This window comes from Lissotriton vulgaris, chromosome 9 (genome assembly GCF_964263255.1).
Source record: "Lissotriton vulgaris chromosome 9, aLisVul1.2, whole genome shotgun sequence".
Lineage (NCBI taxonomy): Eukaryota > Metazoa > Chordata > Amphibia > Caudata > Salamandridae > Lissotriton > Lissotriton vulgaris.
In genome coordinates, this window is record NC_141697.1 from 636,665,703 (window position 1) to 636,691,676 (window position 25,974).

Sequence of the window (25,974 nt, forward strand, 5' to 3'; positions counted from 1 at the left end):
ATTTTTGCAAAAGTGTGGCTCACTGCTTTTAAAAATATGAAAGTGTCACCTCACCTTTGAGATCTTTTCCTACAGGACAACTATTGATGTCTCTAGTACATCCCCATGGCCCTGTTTGTTACCCAACTCTCTCTCGCTGGATCAAATATATTTTATTGGAAGTAGGCACTGACACCTCTATGTTTGGTGCCCAGTCTTTAAGAGGAGCAATGGCTTCAAAATCTTTCAATGTGCGATGTCATTTGGAAGACATTATTTGCATGATGGACTGGTCATCAGTTTCAGTTTTTAAGGAGTTCTGTTACAAACCAGTAAGTAACGCTTTTTGCATGATTGTTGATAAGCTTTCAATATTCATAATTCAAAGTCTCTGGTCCCAACATAAAATTGAATATTATATAGCATTCATTAACAATAATTTTCAATTCTATTAAGGAAACAGAGGCAAGAATTATCCCACCCAGATGTTAAATTTGTTATTTAATCTGTAATAATAACAAATTGTCTGTTTACCCTACCAGTAACTACTGACTTAATTATATATGAATGGATGACCACTTAGGGCCAGATGTAGGTGGCCAAATACCGAGCGCTAACGCTGAAATTCGCAGAATTTCAGTGTTTGCAATCGCTATTTGGCTGCGAGCAATGTAGGTGAGTTTAAACCTACTAGCAAAATAAGGAATCGCAAAATTGTGATTCCTTATTATGCTCTTGCATTTAAGGAATCGTAAATTATGATTCCTTAAATGCAATGTAAGTAGCACAAAAGAAAGTGCACTTTAGCCTTAAGGAATTGCTAATTACCACCAACTTCAAGTTGGTGGTAATTAGTTATTTACTTTAAAAAAGCACTTTTTGCTTTTTTAAATGTGCCATGTGGCACCCATTCATGCCCTTAGGGAAAGTATGTGCGCCACATGTGCCCACATGCACATTCAGCGGCGCAACAGGGTGTCCTTTTGACACCCTGGCACCCTTGAAATAGCTCCCGCTATTTACGATTCTTTAATAGCGAATCGCAAATAGTGAATATCTTCCAATTCATTCCTATGGGCCTCCTAGCCCATAGGAATGAATGGGTAGGTAGCGCTTATTAGCGAATCTCAATTTGCGATTCGGTATTAAGGAATATTAATTAATCGCTAATATTTTAGCGATTCCTTAATAGCGAATCGGTAAAATTCGCCATTAAGGATTCGCAAATTTGATTTTACCTACATCTGGCCCTTAGAGTTTTGTTTCTTAAGTTTCAGAGCAGAGGCAGGAGTTATTTCATCAACAGATTCAGACTTTGGATCAGTACCTCGCAACAAGAAAAATAAGTTTACGTAAGCATTTGTCTGTTTATATGGATGCCAGCCTTATGATTAGTGGGTGGCTCTCTTTGTTGATGGTCCTTGGTCCTACCCAACTCTCTCTCACTGGATCAAATAGATTTTATTAGAAGTAGGCATTGAAATCTATATGTTTGGTGCTCACTCTTTAAGAGGAGCAATGGCTTTGAAATCTTTCTAAGTGGGAGGTCATTTGTAGGACATTAATTGCATGATGGACTGGTCATTGGTGTCAGTTTTTAATAAGTTCTGAATGTCTGTTAGGTTAGTGAGCTCCCAGGATCATTCCAAGGTTTGGCGGGCTATCTTCATGAGAGGGAGTTGCAATCAATTTGGCGTGACAATCGCTCACAGCTCCTCTCTGGCACTGTTAAGCCAAAATCTCTACACATGTAACTTTTTTGTACCACATGGCCTCCTTGGAACATTTGCAACAGGTATGGAGCAATGTTTCACTCCAGTCCAGGCGCACAGCTGATATCAGAAAATCACTTGTTTTCTTTGAATAACTTAATCGCTTTTAAAAATAAGTACTCCTTGTAATCCAATTTTCTTTTCTTCATCTGGTTTTATTTTCGTTATTGTTTACACACGTGATTGGCTTATGTTTTTAAAACAACTTCTCATGCCTCGGATATGCCTGTCCAGGCCTTTTTCCGGGTACGCCGTAAAACATAAAACATCATAGGTTGTAGGTGCTAATATATCCCAATGCATTTCGGACTATGTAAAGTCCTTCGTCAGGGGTTCTCTACAAAGTAAAAACATTACTGTTAAAATCCGACCTTAAATCTCTATGGTAAACGCATTCCATAATAATTCCCCCAATGTCATACTGTGTTCTGAATGTTAGCCTATGCCCAGCGCTTTCCCTCTACAACCGAAGCTAAACGCTCCTGTAGTTAAACCTAGTGAAACCTTTAGCCAGCGTGATTGTTATATAGTTTCAAACATGATGACTGTGAAAGACATTCCAAACTTCTAACCTTCTTTACTTAATCTTTCTCCGCCCCATGACAGGCTGATGTTACCCCAGTATTCGTTCACTGAACCTCACACCTTACACCTCCCTTCTACGTTGTTATTTGCAGCTGCTGTTCTCTCTCACTGGCGGCGTTAGCCGACACACCATGTTTCGCGCTATTTTAAGTTTCTACGAATTTGCCCCACCTCTTCAGAATAGCCTATCACTGTGTTACTAGTAGTGCTGTTGTAATTACTACTGCCTACAGTACCCATACTACACCTCTTCCTAAATCTTTCGACTTTTATATATAATCAGTCCTTTATGTTAAACTTTTCTGGTTTCAGGCTTCCCCAGGTAAAAATTGCTATTCCCCGCCCTCCCTGTCGATGTACTCTACTGCGTCGTAAACATGATGGAAAAATACTTGTCGTGAATTTATAACATACAACTCTACATTCGCCACATATAAAAGATGTTCACATAGGGAAAAATGTTCACATAGGGAAAATGTTCCAGAAATACTTGAATCATATCCATAAATCGTTTAAAGTCAAATGTTTGCTCGCAAGTTTTTTCTTTTCCTTTGATGTGCAAGTTCACGTGTGTTCTCATATCCATTCTTAGTTTGTTGTCAAAGGGTCTTATCAGTGGGTGCTACTTTTTGTTTGGCCAGAAGATTCAAATTCATTCATTAGAGATAGCCGTGCACTCCTTGTTGAACAATTTACTCCTTTTTTAACCACGTTTTTCCGCTCTACAGTATCGACGTGAAATGGGGCAGATCACGTACTCCAGGGAGCATGCAACATACTGTAGAGCGGAAAAACCTGGTTAAAAAAGGAGTAAATTGTTCAACAAGGAGTGCACGGCTATCTCTAATGAATGAATCTCCTTGGAACATTACCAGCACTGTTCTAGATATGGGAGAAATCAGGTGTTACGGAGCAGCTCTGCGTTAAGACTAAGGGTCTTGGGCACCCTTCCCTAGCAGGTTGGTGTCGCATGTGGGGTTTAATTTTCTTGAACAATAGGTTAACCAATTACATGTTATTTATTGAATCAATTTAATCAATGTCCTGACGTAGGCAAGTGATTGATGTGGAGTTTATGCATTTAAGGCAAAGGAGATTACATTTTCTCTCTTTATGCTTCTCTCCCGCAGATCAACCATACATTTTGTAGATCTTCATTTGCATAACTGCTGCATTGCAGCAAAACTAAGCTTTCAACATAATTCCTGGCACCAAAACTACTCCAAACCATCTAGCAGGTTAAGCGTTTCCTACCTTGGAGACATATCCAGATCAATCTTATATATTGCTTAATTTCAGCTGGTGCTTTCTGGTGCTTGCCACAGGCACTTAATCGTCAACACTGGCGCTTATAGCGCAAATTTGACCCAAAGGTATTGGAGCGCTTTTCATGAGCACCAGTTAAGGGCCCGTTCCTTTTTGGTAGGCACGAGTAGCTTAAGTGATTTGTACGATATGATTTGGCAATTTATAAAGCACAAACAAATGTCCGACGGCGTCAAGGCACTAATGGAGTTAGTCTACAGAGGAAGGAAAAAAGAATCCTAAAGGAGTTATTACAAGGCAAAGAGCCAGGTCTTCAAGGTCTTACAAAAAGGAAGGTGGGCTTCGAGGCAAGAGATTGAGTAAGGAAGAGTGTTCAAGAGCTTGGATGCAGCCAAAGCAAAAGCTCTCCCTCCTCATCTTGCCCTCCGGAACTTGGAATAACCAGCAGATTTTTCCTGCAGAGCCCATTTGTGTAAATAGTATATATCTTTGAGACAGGTTCTTAATTCCCTTAGGGCCTATATTGTGAAATGCATTATGAACAATACATAAGGCTTTGAAAAAGATGAATCTAGTGGCTGGAAGCCATTGCAGTTTCTGAGTCGCAGCAGAGACTGAGTGAAATTTAGGATGATCAACAATGAGTCTTGCTGCCGCATGCTGGACGAGCTGCAGCTTGGTTATGGCTGTCTTATTAATGTCCAGGTAGAGCGCACTACAGTGATCCATCCTGGATGTTATCAATGCTATGGCCACTTGTTTGCATGCAGAGAAGAAGAGAAAAGGAAACACCTTCCTAAGGGTCTTAATCACTGAGAACCCGGATGATACCGTCCTGCTAACCTGGAGATTGAAGTACAAGATGTTATCCACCAGAACAAGATTTTTGCGGTGTCAACATGCTTGGGAAGCATTTCCGGACACCAGAAATGGGTCCAAAAGGACAGTTGACTACCAGATATCAGAACCTCAGTTTTATCACCATTGAGTCTGAGGTCGTTTTTTACCAACCAGATGGTCACAGCCTGCATGTAGTCCTTACAGTTGATGGCGGAAGCCTCCATGTCCTTCGTGATAGACACAATTATTTGTGTGTCTTCAGGATAGGATAAAGCCTGTAACCCAAAATATCTAATAAGTTTGGCCAGTGGGGAGTCATATAGGTTAAACAGCGTGTGGCTCAGGTATTAGCCTTGAGGAACCCCACTATGAGAGCAGCGTAGAACTGGTCCATCAACATTGTGTGTGATCTATCCATCAGAAAGGATTACAGGAGCTTCAGGGCTGAATCTGTGATCCCAATTTTGTGCAGATGGTCAACCAGCTGGATAGGAGAGATGGTGTCTAGGCTGCAGATAGATCCAACAGGATCAGCACTTCAGCCTGTCCAGCATCCATCATGGAACGTATGTGATTGACCGCAGATAACAGCGCGGTCTCAGTCCCATAGCTACTCCTAAATCCAAACTGGGACTTATCCAACAGGTGTTGTTGTTCCAAATAAGCCACCAAATGGATATTTAGATGTTTCTCAAAAATAGTACTCGAAACCGGCATCAGAGAAATGGGCCGATAGTTTTACAAATCGGACGGGCCCAAATTAATTTTTTTAAGCAGAGGAATAATGATCACAGTTTTCCAGCTTTCGGTGTAACATCCAGAAGAGATAGCCTTATTAAGAGTTGCTGTAAGGTGAGGAATCATGATATTCGCCCCCAACTGCATCAGTTTAGGAGAGCAGAGTTCAAATGCGGAGCCTGATTTACCACTTCAAAGAAGCTGTTCAGTCAATTCGTGGATCAGCGGGGGAAAGGCGGGAAGAAAGGAATCCCTGGTCTTGAACTATAAAGGGCTGGAGGCTGCATAGATATTCTCTTGAGCAGAAATGGAGGGATCAGAGTTAGGACTGTGCAAGGTAGAGTAGATATCCAGTACTTTGGAGTGAAAATATTTTGACATACCATTACAGAAGGTATGGGAACTCGCTCAGTAGTGCCAATAAAAGATCAATACATTTGAAAAGATCTCTGGAAGAGTTGGCAGATGTCATCTTCTTATTCAGTAAAGAGCTTTCTCTAGCCTAATGTGTGCTTTATATTCTGACGGGAGGTACTTATAACTAGCTTTTTGGAGCGGTTCATATCATTTCTGCCATGCACATTCTTGGTGGAGATAGGCTTGTTTAAGTATTCTCAGCTTCTCTGAGAAGAGATCAGCCTCTTCCTACAAACATAGGAGACTTTAAGCAGCGCAAGAGAGTCAATGGCTAGTGTGAGCCTCGAAGAAAACCAGATTAGTGTTGTTATGGTCTGCCCAGTTATGAGTCTTTGAGCCCGTGAAAATAACTAATGTCTTTCCGATTCCTTTTGAGCACTTTATTGCTACCCCCATGGTTCAAGTTCAAGTTCAGAAATGTATATAGCGCACTACTCACCCAGAGGGTCTCAAGGCGCTAGGGGAGGCGGGTGCTTTTACTTATTGAATATCCACGTTTTTAGTTGCTTTCTGAAGTAGAGGTGGTTCTGAGTAAGGCGGAGGTGGGTGGGGAGAAAATTCCAGGTCTTGGCCGCTAAGTAGGAGAAGGATCTTCCCCCCATGGTGGATCTGTGGATGCGCGGAATTGCGGCGAGGGCTTGATTGGATGATCGTAGTTGGTGGGTGGGGGTGTAGAAGGATAGTCACGTGTTGAGGCATTCGGGTCCTAGGTCGTAGAGGGCTTTGTGTGCGTGGGTGAGGAGACGGAACGTTATTCTCTTGTTGACGGGGAGCCAGTGGAGATCTTTCAGGTGACCGGAAATGTGGGCTTGACAACGGATGTCCAATATGAGTCTGGCTGAGGCGTTTTGGATGCGTTGAAGTTTTTTCTGTAGTTTGGCTGTGGTTCCGGCGTAAAGGGTGTTTCCGTAATCCAGTCGGCTGGTGACCAGTGCGTGGGTGACCGTCTTTCTTGTTTCGGTGGGGATCCAACGGAAGACTTTTTTGGGCATGCGTAGGATGTTGAAGCAGGATGATGAGACGGCATTGGCTTGTCTGGTCATCGAGAGGGAGGAGTCCAGGATGAAGCCCAGGTTACGTGCGTGATCCATAGGTATGGGTGCGGTTCCCAGGGCTGGTGGCCACCAAGAGTCATCCCAGGCAGAGGGGGATGAGCCTAAGATGAGGACTTCCGTTTTGTCCGAGTTCAGTTTTAAACGGCGGTTCTTCATCCACTCGGCTACTTCTTTCATTCCTTCGTGTAGGTTGGTTTTGGCTGTGTTTGTGTCTTTGGTGAGAGAGAGGATCAGCTGGGTGTTGTCTGCGTAGGAGATGATGTTGAGGTTGTGTTGGCGTGCGATGGATGCGAGGGGACTCATGTATACGTTGAAGAGGGTGGGACTGAGTGATGATCCTTGTGGTACGCCGCAGACGACTTCGGTGGCCTCTGATCTAAAAGAGGGGAGGCGGACTCACTGGGTTCTTCCGGCGAGGAACGAGATGATCCAGTCCAATGCTTTTCCTTGTATTCCGATGTTGCTGAGGCGTTGTATGAGGGTGCTATGACAGACTGTGTCGAAGGCTGCGGAGAGGTCGAGTAGGATGAGGGCAACTGTTTCTCCGTTGTCTAGTAGTGTTCGAATGTCGTCTGTTGCTGCAAAGAGGGCTGTTTCGGTGCTGTGTTTGGCTCGGAAGCCGGACTGTGAGGGGTCGAGGGATTTGTTGGATTCAAGGAAGGCGGCGAGCTGGCTGTTGACGGCTTTCTCAATTACTTTGGCAGGGAATGGGAGGAGCGAGATGGGGCGGTAGTTCTTAAGTTCAGTGGCGTCTGCTGTGGGTTTCTTCAGAAGGGCGCTGAGTTTGGCATGTTTCCAGCTTTCCGGAAAGGTGGCGGAGTTGAAGGAACAGTTGATTACATTGCGGAGATGGGGTGCGATGATCGAGTCTGCTTTGTTGAAAATGTGGTGGGGACATGGGTCGGTTGGCGATCCTGAGTGGATGGAGTTCATCAGGCGGATGGTGTCTTCGGTGGTGATTGGGTTCCAGGCGTAAAGGTTGTTAGAGTGCGGTGTTGGTTCGGGGGTGGGTGGGGTGGGTTGGTCTTCGGACTGGTTTTTGAAGCTGTTATGTATGTTGGCGATTTTGTTGTGGAAGAATGAGGATAGAGAGTCGCAGAGGTCTTGGGAGGGAGTGATGTCATTGGTGCCGGCGGTGGGGTTGGTAAATTCTTTGACGATGTTGAATAGTTCCTTGCTGTTTTGGGCGTTGATGTCAAGTCGAGCCTTGAATGCTGATTTCTTGGTGGATCGGATGAGTTGGTGGTGTTTGCGGGTGGCGTTTTTGAAGGAGGCCAGGTTGTCAGTGGTTGAGGTTTTTCTCCAGGCTTTCTCGAGGGTACGACAGAGCTTTTTGGATTTCTTAAGGTCGTCGTTGAACCATGGGGCTTTTTTGCTGCCTTGCTTGATTTGATGGTTTTTCAGGGGTGCTAGTTCGTCAGCGCTGTGGGTGATCCATTGTGTGATGTTGGTGGCTGCTTGGTTTGGGTCCGATGATTTGGCAGGAGGGTTTTGGTGGAGCGATGTGAAGAGCTGGTCGGTGGTAATTTTGTTCCAGTTTCTTCGGGGAATAGGTTGAGGGGGGTTGTGGGTCGTGGTCTTTTTGTAGTTGAAGTGAACGCAGCTGTGGTCCGTCCAATGGAGAGCTGTGGTGTGATCGAAGGAGATGTGTTTGCTGGAGGTGAAGATAGGGTCGAGCGTGTGTCCGGCAAGGTGGGTGGGGGAGTCAACAAGTTGTTTGAGTCCTCGATTGGCCAGGTTGTCCAGAAGGGTGGTGGTATTGCTGTTGTTTTTCTTTTCCAGGTGGAAGTTGAGGTCTCCCAGTAGGATGTAGTTCTCGGAGGGGAGGGAGGGCATGTGGGCTGATGAAGTTAGTGATGTCTTCGCTGAATTGTGTGCGGGGTCCTGGTGGCCTGTAGATGAGGGTGCCTCTGAGTGTGGTCTTGGGGTCGGTGTGGATCTGGAAGTGAAGGTGTTCGGCGGTAGCGAGGAAGTCGTCGGAATTGGTCGTGATGCGGATGGAGTTTTTATGGACGATGGCGATGCCTCCTCCTGTTTGGTTGATGCGGTCCTTTCGGATGATCTTGTAGCCGTCCGGGATGGCTATGGCGATGTCGGGAGCTGATGAGGCATTCATCCAGGTTTCTGTAAGGAAGGCAACGTCCGGAGATGTGGTGTCGAGTAGGTTCCAGAGTTCAATTGAGTGTCTGTGGACCGAGCGGATGCACTTCAGGTGGTTGGTGTTGGAGCTCAGTTTGCAGTTTGTGGATTTGGTGTGGGTTCTGATGCAGTCGAATTTGCAGGAGTGGCAGGTGAAGGGTCCATGGGTGTGTCCTGGGGCAGCTTGGTAGCATGGTGTTGTGCGGCAGGAATTAATGGCTGAGTGGGTTGCGGTGTCGTATTTTATGCGGGCGGAATGGATTTGGCGCGGACCAGGGGGTCTGGCGCTGGGCGCGGTCCAGGCGCGGACGGGCGTAGACGGGCTTACCTTTGCCACACCTTCGGCGCGCATAGGGCGCGTTCGCTGCGCGTTCGCTGCGCGTGAACGCTGCGCGCAGATGCATCTGTCATAAGTGGATAGTGGAGGGGGCGGAGCGAGGGAGGAGCAGCTGGGAGGCGGGAGCGGGGTGGAGAGCCGGGCTGGGAGGCACAACAAACAAACAACAAGATGGCTGCAAGCCAAAAGTGAAAACAGGACGAGATTGGGGCACAACCTTACTTAAGCAATATCAACTGGGCAGCACAGTCAGGCAACAATATGCAAAGCGAGTGGCACAGCAATTAATATTAGCACAGTAAAAGACAAATCACGGTCTGCTAATAAAGCTCTACGATGATTCTATGTTCAGCAGTGATCAAGTCTGGTAATAAGCGCTACTATGACAGAGCAAGATTATAGCAGTGCGAGGCAATTAGAGCGCTACGATACCACGTGCGGTCTCAGTTTCGTGTGTAGTGGGAAAGGAAAGGGAACATCATGGTGGTCTGACCAAATGAGGGGAAGGGGTTCATCAACCCTAAGACAGTGGCCATTGGAGAAAATGCAGTCACAAATATGACTTGCTTCATGGGCAGCTGTCCTTACGATTTGTTCAAGTCTAGAAGCATAACAGCATTACTTTCCAAAGTTCGCTGTCTAAAAAAGAAAGTTAAAATCTCCCATAAGGGTGAAGTTTGATTTCCTGTGATAGGGTTCAATTAAGCGAGAAAACTCCAAGGTGAAAGGGGACCTAGGTCCCGGAGGCCAATAGACAAGAATTCCAGAAAATTATTCAGTTGGGCGCACTTTTAGAGAGAAGTATAGTGCTTCACACGGAGTCGTAAGGATGGACCATGGCTCTATGAAGGAAGTATAAAGAGTTTTGTATATAATGGCCAGTCCCCCCTACTCTGCCAGTTCTGTCAAGTCGGGTGATGGTGTAGCCTGGAGGAGTGAAATACACCAAGTCAGGGACCGATGAGTCCTAAGCGCAGGTCTACGTGACAAAGACCCAGTCCGGCTCATGGAACATTAAGTCAGCCACCTCAATTTTATTTTTAATCAGCAATCTGGCATTAACGAGAAATTCAGGGTAGGTATTCTCGGCCGCAGAAAAGGGGAGAGAGGTGACCTGAGAGATCGTAGAACCCGGTACCAAAGGGGTGAACTGAAAGTTACAAACAGGACAGCAGATGATATTGTCAGTCAAAGATTCTCACAAGCTAAGGGGGGAGTGACAAGCAGCAATATTACCCTGTTTCCACACTTTGAGGAGCTGCTCTCTGGAGTAGGTAAGGGTGGAGACCCTTTCCATGGTAAAAGAACTAGAGGTCCTGGTGCACGGCGCAGTACAGGTACAGACAAGCTAGCCTTTGGTACGCCAGAGTCGCGTCTGTGGTGCATCCCTCCCAGCATGAGAATTTATTCTGTTTCCCCCTACCACAAGTTTTTTAAACCTCAACAATGGTTCTGTTGGGGATCACACTTAAATCGAAAGATGTATTGAATACATGAATAGAACAATATATCTGGTGATGGATATATCAGAAAACAAACACTGACCACAATGGAAGATAAAGGTGAAGCTTTAGTATTAACCTTTTAGCAGATTAATTCAAAATGCATTTGACAAGCTGTCCAAAACAAACCACACAAGGACTGAATATACATTGAGTCGTGACTGGTGACTGAGTGCTCAAAATGATTAAACAAGAACCAAACTAATCATACATATAGACGAAACATTACATCAAACATCTCCACTGTAAATTACAATAGTCTCAGACGGATAAATTATTTCTTTAGTTCGTTGAGACTCTGTATGGACGAATACATAGACAGGACGTAGACGTTTCGACTTAGATGGAATGCGCTGATTTATGTGCATCTATGGCGGGTCTTCATCAGGATTGCAAGGAGGTAGGACAGCCTTAATAAAGGTAGGTGTATCATCCGACAGTTCTTCAACTTTGGGGTGTAGAATGTCAGCCGACAAACTCCAATGGCATGAATGGCGCAAGAATTTCTTGTATACTTATTTGCAATCTTCAATTCCAGCCGGTGGGAAGATCGTGTGGGGCGGTGCCGCCGTGGCGATCACTCTAGCGGTAGCGGGGACGTCTCAATCAGTTTGTGCAATTCAGAGTCTGACCCCATACCACGAGGCTGCTAACGCAGCCAGAAGTGCACCTGAATATAGCAGTAAGGCTCCACTTCCCTCCACTCAATTGGCACAAAACGCCGCATCAGACCGGGAAAGGAGCATAGGCAGAATGAACTTAATTAAGAAGAACACACCAAGAGTGCTAGTCCTTAAAACAATGCAACGCAATTAAAAAGATTAAAATACTCTGCTTGGAGCATAGATCACACATGAGCACACAAGCAGCATACCCTCAGGCTAACCGATAACCGATTTTTCCAGAATCAAAGGATGTTGAGCCTACACAGAGACTCGAACCTGGTTCCATAGCTTGAAAGTCAGCAGCTCTGCCCATTATGTCACATCCTTTCCCCGTTCGCAGGGTGTCATGGTTAGCAGTTGGCTCTTTTATAGGTGACGCTCAGTGGAGCAATGGGCTGGTGCAAGTTGCCTCCTGAAAAAAACCCTGGCACTTATTTTTTGACAAGTTAACCACTTATCTAAAGTCACATATTGCACTACATCAACAGTACACTTTACACTCACCTGCAGGCACAATTGTGAGTAAGACTAATTTGCATATGGCTGGGTTCAAACTGGAAAGACACGATAAGCAACAAAACTATGGATCTAGGCCCAGATCTCTGTACTGGGTTGAATGTATGACATTGTTCTGCAGTCTGTCCATCAATTGTTCTTTTTCCATTTGTCACCTTGAGTTGGACAGGTATGCCCAGATGTGATTCCCGTGCTCTCCATGCCACTGGAGTTAAGCTATCCTGGCTGATGAGGGGTGAAACCCCGAGACCAGTCCTAGGATGCTTGTTTCCAGTTCTGGGAGAACCTGGCATGGCAGTTCGGGCTGGGCTGTTCTCATTGGGCGCAGGGTCAAGACTGATTTGCATATGGCTGGATCCAAACTGGAATGGCATGGTGAGCAAAAAAACTATTGCTCTAGGCCCAGTTCTCTGTACTGGGGTGGCTGTATGATATTGTTCTGCATTCTGTCCATCAATTGTTCTTTTTGCAACAATCATGCGTACAACATGATTCAGGTAGCTGCTGTGTAAACTTGTCCTATGTCTCCAAGTATATATTAAAGCTGCTCAGAATTTCATTTAGAAAAAATAAAGTAGAACTACTGCCTAGATCCCAGACAACGACCTCTACCTCTGCTGACGACATAGCCTGCCTTCTGTCCTGTTCAGTAGGGTAGAGTGAGTTACTTGTTGGGAAATCTCAGGCTCAGGCCCACATTGGCCACCAGACATGTCTCTTTTTCAGCTTTTTGCAAATTATGTGTGGTTCACTGTCTTTGAAAATATGAAAGTGTCAACTCACCTTTGGGATCTTCTCCTACAAGATGTTTATTGATGTCTCTAGTACACCCTCATGGTGCTATTTCTTACCCAACTCTCTCGCTGGATCAAATAGATTTTATTGGAAGTATGCATTGACACCTCTATGTTTGATGCCCAGTCTTTAAAAAGAGCAACGGCTTCAAAATCGTTCAATGTGCGATGTCATTTGGAAGACATTACTCGCAAGATGGACTGGTCATCAGTTTCAGTTGTTTAGGAGTTCTGTTACAAACCAGTAAGTAACTCTTTTTGCATGATTGTTGATAAGCTTTGAACTTGCATAATCCAAAGCCTCTGGTCCTGACGTTTTATTGAATATTATATAGCATTCATTAACAAGAGTTGTCAATTCTATTAAGGAAATGGAGGCGAGAATTATCCCCCCCACTAGGTTAAAATTGTTAAATAAACTGTAAAAATAATTTTCTGTTTAACCTACCCATACTCACTGCACTAATTATATATGAATGGATGGATGATCACTTAGAGGTTTTCTTCAGTTTCAGAGCAGAAGGAGTCATTTCATCAACAGATTCAGACTTTGTATCATTCCCTAGCAATAATAAGAGGAAGTTTACATAATCATTTGCCTGTTTATATGGAGGCCAGCCTTATGATTGGTGGATGGATCTCTTTGTGGATAGGACCCGTAGTTTGATTTCATTGAATTATGGGTATTGAAGTTTGTGTCTTTTTATACCCTTCTTTCTCTATAAATATTTACATGGCTGCTATGTGAAATAAAGTAGAGTAAAGGCTGCATAACCCTTGACTCTGTGTCCTTAATAGAATAGAAATGTGTTGTTCCCAAATGCAATACAATTTTCAATTACCATTCATGTGCATGCACTTTTGCGTTCCGCACAAGTGCACAATGCCCATTGGGAAGCCCAAACCTCAAAAAAGCGACGGGGAAAGCAATGAATCTGCTCCTCTGCCAGCAAGAGTTCCCCACTCCTTCCTTCACCCTCCTTACCAGTTCCCTCCAACTGCACCTTAGAACACCCTTTTACCACAGTCCCCTGCACACGTTTACCATCTGAAAACAGCTGGCGCTTAGTATGTGATTTAAACCCCATACTGAATACCATCAGGTAAATTCAGGTCTGCAGAGTTATTCGCAATTCATTCAGGGATAACTTGTGATTGTACAGTACTTGTGCGTTGTTACAGCACAAACCCCACCGGTTTTCCCACCTCCAAGGGGCTCTGGCACTTGTTTATGTTGGCTACGCACACAGTCACACCCTGTATGCTGCCCTTCTAAGAGGATTGACCAGCACGTCCGCACAGTGCTCCTTGCGCATATATCCACTACTAGACTGCTAAACCAGTGTCTTTTTTTCCCTGTAAACTGCATCTAGGGGCCATCATTTGGCAGCGCCTGGCTCCCTTATTATCGCACCGTGCTGGGTGTAATTGGCTAATTGTAATATTTGTATGCTTTCAAATTTCTCACTTTTAATTTCGTTTTTTTTTTTTACTTTCTCTAGTAGCCCCACCTGTAGAAGAGCCTACAGGGGTGAGGAAGGTTGTTTTGTTATTTTGCTCCCCCGTCCCCCACCCCCGGTTTCCCACCTTCGAGGCACTCTGGCATTCGTTTAGGTTGCCATGCCGCAGCCCATGTCCACAGACATGCCCCACCTGGCCATGCTCCATATGCTTGACCTCTTAGAGGAAGAACCAGCGCGTCCATGCAGCGTTCCCTGCACTAACATTCTCTACTAGACTGCAAACTGACACCTTTGTTGGGTTGGTGGACACCAGATTGCTTAATTATTTTTCCCCCCACCCCTGTTTTCTCAATTCCAAGGTGATCTGGTATTCATTTAGGCTGGTCACACCTACAGCCACACCCGTATGCCAGCCTTCTTAGAGGAACAACCAGCGCGTCCAGGCGTGCACCTGGCATGCCAAAGGCAAGCCCGTCTGTGCCTGTACAGCACCCAGCACCAGTACCCCTGGTCATTTGTCCTCCCAGAGGCTTACCACAGGCCCCTGCAGCCCCCTCGTTGTGGGAGGCCCGAGACCCAGGGTCCCCCCTCAACACACAGTACAGTAATTGTCAGCAGGGTCCGTGCACCACGCTGGGACTTAGTTTAAATGTTATGCTCCAGTCCCCTCAAATAAATGAAATACTGCATGGCGTGCCATGAGCAGTGCATGCACAGCTTCGTGGTTTTAAGCCTCAGGGTGGGGCCAAGGGTGGGGCATGGCTGGACTGGAATGTTCATGCAATGAGGCAGCAGACTGGTGGTTGCGGGGCACTGAAAGGAATATGCTACTTACCAGTATGCATCTGTTCTTGGCATGTAGGGCCGCTAACATTCATATCTTGTGCATAGATAGCCGCCTAGTGTTGGGTCCGGATGATTGCACCTTGTTGTCCTGGAAGAGTCTTTGAAGTATCACGAGATAGGTGGCTCCTCCCCTGGACTACAGTGCGCATGGGCATCCTCTCCATACTCAGATTGTTTTTCGCCATTGTGGCAGAGATGGAGTCTAATACAATCCAAGATGACCATGCTTACAAATAATTCTGACTACTACAGCTGCGACAGGCATCGGGGAGGATGGGCGGGCGATATGAATGTTAGCGTAATTACATGCCAAGAACAGATGCATACTGGTAAGTAGCATATTCCGTTCGAGGCATGTGGGCCACTAAATTCATATCTTGTGCATAGAATAAGGAGTAGTTTCTTTTCTGTAACTTCAGTTCTGTAGTAGGGGTATCTCTGTTATAGTCATAATCTAGTGAATAGTCCCGCCCATGTGCGTGGACCCCGGAGCAATCAAAAATAATCTCTAAAGTGTCGAAAAAATGCAGAACTGCACAGACACTTAAGAGAGAATTTAAAGACATATAATGCAGCCTATAAAAGGCTATAAAAGGCTACACTGTCCAGTACTTCAACTAGAAATTCCACCAAAAATCCACAAAAACAGCAAAGCCTGTCCAGATTTCCCTTGCCTTCAGCAGAAATCCCTCTGGAAGATAGAGAGGAAGACATGGACAGACAAGCCCCATAGGCTGCCATTATGTGGCTCAGAATAGGATACCGTGCCTTTAAGAGAACTTTCCAGAACTTCACAGTATCCCAGAATGCCTTGCAGGTCTCTCTTACTTTCAGTTCTTTTTGAAGGCGTAATGCGCCAGACCTGTAGCATTCTTTACATGAACATCTCTCCACCGGGGAGGAGGGCGGGCGCTTATGACTATACCAGAGATACCCCTACTACAGAACTGGAGTTACAGAAAAGAAACTACTCCTTCTGTAGTAGGGGATCTCTGTGTATAGTCATAATCTAGTGAATAGAATGGCAAGCCCATCCCCACACCAAAGCGGCGGTGGAGAAAAGAAACCAACACCACTATTGTGCGAACAAATTCCGCAGCAAAGCCTGTCCAACCTGAGCATCTGCCCTGGCATCAGCGTCCAGACAGTAATGCTTAGCAAAGGTATGAACCGACTTCCAAGTGGCGGCCTTGCAAATTTCTGCAATCGGCACATTACGGAGCAAGGCTGTCGTGGCAGCTTTGCCCCTGGTGGAATGAGCCTTAGGCTTACCCCCTAAGGTCTTATTAGCTTTCTGGTAACATAGTTGCATACAGGACACAATCCACTTAGAGATGGACTGCTTAGAGGTCGCAAGACCCGTCCTGACTGATCCGTAATTGATAAACAATTGGTCTGACCTACGAATATCATTGGTCTTATCCAGATAAAATTTCAACACCCTCCTAACATCCAGGGAATGTAAGGACCTTTCCGCTGGAGAAGAAGGATTCTGAAAAAACGTAGGCAAAGTTATAGTCTGGTTGACATGAAAGTCAGAAATAACCTTGGGAAGAAATTTAGGGTGAGTACGCATAACAACCGTAGCAGCATGAAATACAGTATAAGGTTCATTACAACACAACGCCTGAATTTCACTCACCCTGCGGGCCGATGTACTGGCCACGAGGAACGCCGCCTTCCAGGACAGGTGCTGCAACAAAGCCTTATGAATGGGTTCAAAAGGCTCCTTCATCAAACTGGACAGCACCACATTCAATTCCCATGAAGGCGAAGGAGGCCTGACAGGAGGGAACACTTTCTTCGAGCCTTCCAAAAAGTCTTTGATCACAGGGATCTGAAAGAAGGAAGTCTGTGAAGGGCTTTTCCTGTAGGCAGTCAATGCAGCGAGATGAACCCTAATGGAATGAACATTAAGGCCAGACCGCGCCAAATGTAGAAGGTAGGGAAGGATGACATCTTCCTTGCACGTCGTAGGGTCAAAGTTCCTGGACACACACCAGATACAAAACCTCTTCCACTTGTAAGCGTAGGACGTCCGAGTGGAAGACCTCTTAGACTCCTTCAGTATGTCCATGCAATCCTCTGGTAGATTCAAATGGCCATATTGCACTACCTCAGGAGCCATGCCGCCAAACTCAAAGACGAGAGGTTGGGGTGCACCATCTGCCCCCCGAACTTCGTGAGAAGGTCCGGCCTGTACGGCAACCGTATGTGTGGAAGGAGGGACCGGTGTAGAAGGTCCGTGAACCACCACTGTCTGGGCCATTTCGGGGCAATCAGGATCATTCGTGCCCTGGACCGGGACAGCTTGATGTGCACCGCCGGAATCAGTGGGATGGGCGGAAAAGCGTAAACAAAGCTGTTCGACCAGTTGATCCAGAGTGCGTTCCCCACCGTCCCTTGCTGGTAGTACCTGGAGGCGAAGTCTCGGCATTTGCTGTTTTCGGCGGTGGCGAACAGATCTACGTCTGGAGTCCCCCACCTTGCGAAGACTTCTCCTAGCACGTCGTCGTTTATGACCCACTCGTGGTTTTCCTGAATCAGTCTGCTCAGTGCGTCCGCCTGAACGTTCTGCACACCTGGCAGATGGGTAGCCGTTATCGTCAATCCTCTTGCCAGAAGCCAGTGCCAGATCGTCTGCGCCTCCCGAGACAGGATGCGCCATCTCGACCCCCCCTGCTTGTTGAGGTAATACATTGTGGTCGTATTGTCCGTCTGTACAAGCAGAGAGTTGGTCCGGAAGGATGGATGAAAAGCCTTCAGAGCCAAGTGAACAGCTCTGAGTTCCAGGAAATTGATGTGATACGTGGACTCCGTCTGAGACCACGTGCCTTGGATCTGTAAGTCCCCCGAATGCGCTCCCCAGCCCTGGAGAGAAGCATCCGTCACGATCGTCTGAGTAGGAATGTCCTTGTGGAAGGGAACCCCTCTGAGGAGATTCTCCGCTGAACACCACCACTTCAGAGACTGAAGAGCATGCAGAGACAGTCGTATCTTGTCGTCCCAAGATCCTCTCCTCTGGTCCCATTGGTCCTCCAAGCACTCCTGCAGAGGCCTCATGTGTAGTCGTGCATGAGGAGTGAGGAAGATACAAGAGGCCATCGACCCCAGTAGAGAAGACACCGTCCTCACTGTTGTAGATGGAGCGGTCATAAGAGCCTGAGCCTTCCGAAGGATCGATCTCCGTCGCTCCTCCGAAGGAGACACGCTTGCTGACAGCGTATTGATGGTGGCTCCCAAGTATTGAATGCATTGGACCGGGATTGGGACTGACTTGGACATGTTGATGTGCAACCCCAACTTGTTCAAGAGAACGCACGTCTTCCTGAAGTCTGCTTGAGCTTCTGAGAAGGAGGAGGCCTTGATCAACCAATCGTCCAGGTACGGGTAGACAAACACCTTGTCTTTCCTTAGGTGTGCCGCTACCACTGCCATGTACTTCGAGAATGTCCTGGGTGCAGATTTCAGCCCGAAAGGCAGCACCGTGTATTGGTAATGGTCGGTGCCGACCTGAAATCGCAGAAACTTCCTGTGCTTGTGTGCGATGGGCACGTGGAAGTACGCATCCTGTAGGTCTATGGCACAAAGCCAGTCCCCCTATTGCAACTGAGGATAAATCTGATGCAACGACAGCATGCAAAACTTTTCTCTGCGAATCCATTTGTTTGCCTGCCGCAAGTCCAGAATGGGCCTGAACTCGTTCTTGTCCTTCTTGCGAACCAGAAAGAACCGGGAGTACAGACCTCTTCCTCTTTGAGACAGAGGTACGTCTTCTATCGCCCTTTTCCTTAACAGGATATCGGCCTCCGCCTGCAGCTCGCGCAGTTGATACAGCGAGCTGACCGGAGGGATCGCTGGAGGAGGACTGATGAATTGAAGACTGTATCCATTGCAAACAATATTCAGCACCTACTTGTCCTGAGTAATTTCTCTACACTCTGGCAGAAAAAATTGAACGCTTCCCCCCACCGGAGCGGGTAACGGATGACGGGGAAGTAACCGCTCAGGGTCGAAGACTGTCCTCTTCCTTTCCCTTGCGAGCCGAACCGCCGTTGGAACTGGTGGTAGGGTTTCTTGTCCTTTGGCTTTTCCAAGCCCACAGCCGCCAGGGTTTCCGCCTCGGCCTTCATCCGGGCCATTTCGTCATCCGCGTGTTTACCGAAGAGCGTGTCTCCGGAAAACAGCAGATTGGCCACTCGCTGTTGCGCCTCAGGCTTGAGTGACGTAAGCCTGAGCCACGCATGGCGGCGCTGGTTGATGCCGTGGCAGAAGCCATGTGCGGCCAACAAGGAGATATCTGCCGCGGCACTGATGGCGTGGTTGGAAACCAGCATCCCCTCCTTCATGATCTCCATGAAGTCCTCCTTCCTGTCACGCGGCACAAGTTCCGCGAACTGCTCCATGGAATCCCACAGCGCACGGTCATAACGTCCCAATAATGCCGAGTCGCTGGAGGCCTTCATCGTGGTGGAGGAAGTCCCACATGCCTTCCTTCCCGCTGAATTAATCCAGCGGCTCTCCTTATCCGGAGGCACGGTGGAGGACGGGGAGGTAGAATGTTGTTTCCTGGCCGCCGTCACTATTACTGAGTCGGGTACTGGGTCCATCCTCAAGAAGGCAGGATCCGAGTCTGGAGCCCTGTATTTCTTCAACAGTCTGTGCGGGGCAGCTTTCACCACCGCAGGTGTCAGAAACAGCTCTTGTGCCGGTTCGACCAGTCCTGGCACCAGAGGCAACAGAGGGCGAGACAGGTGCTTCTTGTGCAAAGTTTCGAATATTACGGACGTCGTAGGTGTAGGAGCCGTCACCGTGATACCCAACTTCGCAGCCCCCCTCAGGAGGACCTCCTGAAATGTACCGATGTCGTCGATCGGAGACACCCTAGTCTCTGGGGAATCGGACAGAGTAGGTGAATAGGAACGGGTCCTAGAAGTCGTACTGGACCTGGACCGATGCCTCCTATGGCGCCGTCTAGAACGGGTGGAGGACCTGTGTCTGCTCCTCGATCGTTCTCTCCGTCCGGAGCGCGACCTCGATCTTCTGGGCCTCGGACGGCCAGCCGGAATCTCCGGGGTGGCCGCCTTGGGCTTACTTAGACTTAGACTTAGGAGTCTTCTTGGGAGGTGTCTGCAGCCTGGGCAACGAGACCGACCTCGGCGGAACCGGTGGAGGCTTGCCCGGCGCAGGGGCCCCTGGCTCGATCGGAAGAGCCGGCAGCGGAGGCAACGGAGGAGGGGTAGCAGCCCTCGGACGTGGACCTCTAGGAAGCAGAGAGGAGGTATAACAGACTTCTTCGGAGTATAGACCTCCGAGTGCACCGATCCCGGTGACCCATCATCCTTCCCGGACTGAGGGGAGCCCCCCACAGCCCTAGGCCGCGCGCCACCATCCTTCGTTGCCGACGAACGGTGATCAGACCTCGAACGCCGGTCCCTCGACGTCGAACGTCCCTTCGGCGTCGACCGTCTGCCATGTCTCGACGTCGACCCGGACCATCTCGACGACGATCCTCTGTGCCTCGACGGCGATCTCTTGCGCCTCGATGGCGACCGCGACCGCCTTGACGTCCGCCTCGACGTCGATCTCCGCCGCCTCGGCGGCGACCTCTTCCTCCTCGACGGCGAACGCTTACGCCTCGACGGCGAACGCTTACGCTTCGACATTGATCTCGACGACGAGGATCCCCTCGACGCCGATGATGTGTTGTCCCTCGACGGTGTCGCCCTGACGGCGAGCGTGGACGCCGGACCCGTCGACGCCGAAACCTCGACGTCGAAGACACCGATGAAGATAATGTCCTTGGGGTCGACGGCGGCCTGTGCAGGTCCCTCGACGTCGACGGGCGGCGTTCTCTGGACCCAGAGCCCTGGGGAGACGTGGAGCCGGCCTTGGACCTCCCTCTCGACGTCGTGGTGGGTGCCACCGACCCCGACGGAGAGTGGGTACATGTGCTGGACTTCCTGCCTCTGGGGAGCCCCCCAGAGGCCTCAGCATGGGCAGATGAAGCCCCTCCAGACCCACCTTGCGCCTTCAATCTTCTTTCTTCCAGACCCTGAAGCCTGATCTTCAGTCTGTCTTTCAGGGTCCTGCCAGAGAAGCCTTGGCAGATCTCACACTCTTCAGGGATGTGGGAAGAGGGAAGGCAGAGGATACAGACCTCATGGGGGTCTGACTTGGCCTTCTTCCTGGAGCACTCCGGGCATTTGTCAAATAATGCAGGCATTATAGACAACAAAAGGGTGCACAACAGCCAAGAAGAAGACACCAAAGTACTTTTAAAAGTACACAAAATCGAATTTAGTGAAAAAACACCAACAAAACCCTTGAAAAGGGAGAGCTCAATGCTCCAGGGTCCTGCTTGTAGGAGCCGGAAAAAAGAACTGAAAGTAAGAGAGACCTGCAAGGCATTCTGGGATACTGTGAAGTTCTGGAAAGTTCTCTTAAAGGCACAGTATCCTACTCTGAGCCACATAATGGCAGCCTATGGGGCTTGTCTGTCCATGTCTTCCTCTCTATCTTCCAGAGGGATTTCTGCTGAAGGCAAGGGAAATCTGGACAGGCTTTGCTGTTTTTGTGGATTTTTGGTGGAATTTCTAGTTGAAGTACTGGACAGTGTAGCCTTTTATAGGCTGCATTATATGTCTTTAAATTCTCTCTTAAGTGTCTGTGCAGTTCTGCATTTTTTCGACACTTTAGAGATTATTTTTGATTGCTCCGGGGTCCACGCACATGGGCGAGACTAATTACTAGATTATGACTATACACAGAGATCCCCTACTACAGAAATAGCAGTTTCTCCCTTAGCAGTGGTTGCCTGAGCCAGCTGCAGCAGCCTGAAAGAGGGACTTAAGAACAGCCTGTCCTACAGCAGCTTGCTGCTTGGAATGTACATCAACACAGTAGTGTTTGGTGAATGTATGTATGTTATTCCATGTGGCTGCTCTACATATGTCCTCTAATGGAATGTTACCCAGGAAAGCCATGGATGCCCCTAGCTTGCGTGTGGAATGCGCTCTTGGGGGGACTGTTAGTGTGGGTTTAGCCTTCTGATAACAAATCTGAATACACTTAACAATCCAACTGGCTATACCTGATTTGGAAATGGGTTTGCCCTTGTGCTGTGGTGAAAAAGCAACAAAGAGTTGTTTAGTCTTCCTAAAATCCCTCGTCCTGTCTATATAGTACAGGAGAGCTCGTTTGACGTCTAATGTGTGCAGTGATCTTTCTGCTACTGAGTCCGGATTAGGGAAGAAAACTGGCAGTTCAATAGTTTGATTAATGTGGAACTGAGAAACTACCTTGGGCATGAATTTAGGGTTAGTGCGTAGCACCACCCTATTTGCGTGAACCTGTATAAAAGGTTCTTGAATGGTTAGGGCTTGCAGCTCGCTAACCCGTCTCAGCGACGTGATCGCTACTAAGAAGGCAACCTTCCAAGTTAGGAACTGTATCTCACAAGAGTGGAGAGGTTCGAAAGGAGGTCCCATCAGTCTGGTTAAAACTATATTAAGATTCCAGACCGGTGAAGGTGGTCTTCTGGGTGGAATGACTCGTTTGAGTTCCTCCATAAAAGCCTTTATGGCTGGCACTCGAAACAGTGAAAGGTGTTGCCTGTTCTGTAAGTAAGCCGCTATTGCCGCCAAATGAATACGTATAGAACTGTATGCCAGATTGCATCTGTATAAATGTAACAGGTAACAAATATTGTTCTGTGTTGATGCATCCAGCGGGTTTATGTCATGGTTGGAACAGTAAATGACAAAACGTTTCCATTTGGCAGCATAGCAGGCCCTAGTGGTAGGCCGTCTTGCCTCCTTGATGATGTCCATACAATCAGGAGGCAGATTCAGATACCCAAATCTATGACTTCAGGAGCCATATCGCAAGGTTTAACTGATGCGGATCTGGGTGCTGAACTTCGCCATGGCTCTGGGTGGGAAGACTGGGCGTGAGACGCAGTCTTTGATGAGGCACCACGGAAAGTTCTAGGAACGTGGTGTACCATGCTTGCCTCGCCCACGTTGGAGCAACCAGGATGAGAGTCATCGAGTGCTGTCTGAGTTTCCGTGCCACCAGAGGTATGAGCGGGGCCGGCGGAAAAGCATACGCAAATTCGCCTGACCAGTTCATCCATATCGCATTGCCCTGAGACCGCGAGTGTGGGAACCTGGCGGCGAAGTTTGGGCATTTTGCATTCTCGTTTGTGGCGAACAGGTCGATGTCTGGATGTCCCCACTGCTGGAAGTACGGTTGCAGCACCGAGGGATGAATCCCCCATTCGTGCACCTGATGGCTGTGTCTGCTGAGCAAATCCGCCATCTGGTTGTCCTGGCCCGGGAGGTGCTCTGCCATGAGGAAAATGTTCCTCTGAATGGCCCACTTCCACATGCTCTGAGCCAAGTGTGACAACCGTGGAGAGTGAGTACCTCCCTGCTTCTGAATGTAATACATGGCCCTCATGTTGTCCGTCCGGATCAACACGACCTTGTTGCACAGATGGATCTTGAAAGCCTTTAGTGCCATGAAGATCGCCATCAATTCTAGCAGATTGAGGTGCATCCTCTTCTGTTGATCCGACCATAGTCCCTTCACTGTATAATGAAGGAGATGCGCCCCCACCCCAGGAGGGATGCATCCGCCGTGAGCACTACTTGTGGTACAGGCTCTTGGAATGGTCGTCCCTTGCAAAGGTTGCGTGGATTCCACCAATGCAGAGAGTTGTACGCACGACCGGTCACCAACACTAGGTCTTTCAATTGTCCTTGAGCCTGATTCCACTGTCGTGCTAAACACTCTTGGAGCAGACGCATGTGCAGTCTCGCGTGCGGGACTATGAAGATGCAGGAGGTCATCATGCCTATTAACTGCAGAAACACTCGCGCCTGTAGTGAGTGTTGTGGCCTGAATTTGCGAATCAGCAGTTGCATGCTGTCGATTCGCACTGAGTTCGGCTGGGCTGTAGCTGTCACAGTGTCCAACATCGCTCCCAAGTATTGTTGTACTTGAGTGGGTTGAAGATGCGACTTGGGATAGTTCAGAGAAAATCCCAAACTGTGCAGAAGATGAATTGTGCGGGACACGTGGCTGGCGCACTGCTGGGCCGACTTTGTTTGCACAAGCCAGTCGTCCAGGTAAGGGTAGACATGAATGTGTTGTCTCCGAAGGTGTGCCGCCACTGTCGCCAAGCACTTGGTGAACACTCTGGGAGCAGTGGTCACTCCAAAGGGTAGCACCTTGAACTGGTAATGCTTTTTCTGTATAGTGAACCTGAGGTATTTCCTGTGTGCCTGATGTATGGGTATATGGAAATATGCATCCTTCAGATCCAGAGTTGCCAGGAAATCCCCCTGACTGAGCAATGGCAGGACCTGCTGAAGAGTCAGCATGTGGAAATGTTCTGAAAGGATGTATAGGTTCAAGGGTCTCAGATCCAAAATGGGTCTGAGAGACCCGTCCTTCTTTGGGACTAAGAAATAGAGAGAGTACACCCCTTTTCCGTGCTCCTCTAGAGGCACCAGTTCTATGGCCCCTTTTTGCAGCATGCTGGCCACTTCCTGCTGTAATAAGTTTAAGTGCTCTGCGGACATAGGATGGTGTCTTGGTGGTATGTCGGGTGGAGTGGATGTCAGTTCTAAACAATACCCGTACTGGATAAGTTGCCTCACCCACCTGTCTGTGGTAATGCCTTCCCAGACTGGCAGGAACTGCTGGAGTCGTCCCCCGACCAGTGTTATATGGTCCGGGGGCAGTGACAAGACGTCACTGTTTGGTATTTGCTGAGGACCTGGTGTTATTATTTCCACGTCCTCTGCCTTTGGTGCTGTTACCACGGTATCCACCTCTATTGTTTTTGTTAAAGGTGGTTTGTGCACCACCTTTATTGTATTGTGTTTGCTGGGACGTTTGCCCCCTTGACGGCCCTCTACTACCTGAGCGACGAAAAGAACCGCCTCTGAACTGTTGAGACTGCAAGGCCCCCATAGACTTAGCTGTCTCAGTGTCCTTCTTGATCTTTTCAAGAATCGTGTCAACGTCAGGCCCAAACAAGAAATCTGGGTTAACGGGGTGATTGAGCAAACTTGTTTGTATTTCTGGCTTAAACCCTGAAATTCGTAACCATGCCTGCCTCCTTAGCATTACACTAGTGTTAATGGCCCTGGCTGCAGTGTCTGCTGAATCTAGGGCACACTTGATAGAAGCGTCTGATATCAGTTTCCCTTCCTGAATCAACATTTCCGCCCCCTCTCTATATGTATCAGGCAAGTGTTGCAACAATTGCTCTAGGGTATCATAGTGAGCCCTATCGTATCTAGCCAGTAGAGCTTGTGTATTGGCAATTTTCCAAATATTCGCTGCCTGCGCAGCAACCCGCTTCCCAGAGGATTCTAATACTTTAGATTCTTTGTCTGGGGGAGGAGCATCACCACTTGTTTGTGAGTTCGCCCTCTTCCGGGCATTGGAGACCACCAAAGAGTCCTATGGCAATTGACCCCTTATATACGTAGGGTCCACATGGGCAGGCCTGTATTTCTTTTCAATACGTGGGTTCACCACCCTTGCTCTGGTTGTCTCCTTGAAAATGTCATTGACGTGCTTAAGGACACCCTTCAGCATCGGCAGCGTCTTCACTGATCTGTCCGACGTAGAGAAGGTATCGAAAAGAAAGTCCTCCTCAACCGGGTCTGCATGCATGACCACATCATGGTTCAACGCTGCCCTTTCAATTAGAGCGCTGAACGCCGCAGTATCCTCCGTGGGGGCTGTCTTTACTTGGTAAGACTGGGTGTCCGCCGTGCCTTGATAGTCGAGCACATCCTGCGAGTCATCCTGAGTAGATTCATCAGGATAGTTGAATTGCTCGTCATTCCGGTCATCCTCCCCACCATCCTCAGTGCGTGTGGGGGAATGAGTAAAGGCTTGTCCATAAGGCCTTACGGACTGGCGAGGAAGCAGAGTCTCTTTTCCTTTTGAGTGGAATTTGATAGGATTCCATTGGCTTCTCCGGCAAGATCTTCCGTTTGAAAAGGGTGAGTCTTCCGGTTGCAGAGTCAATGTAC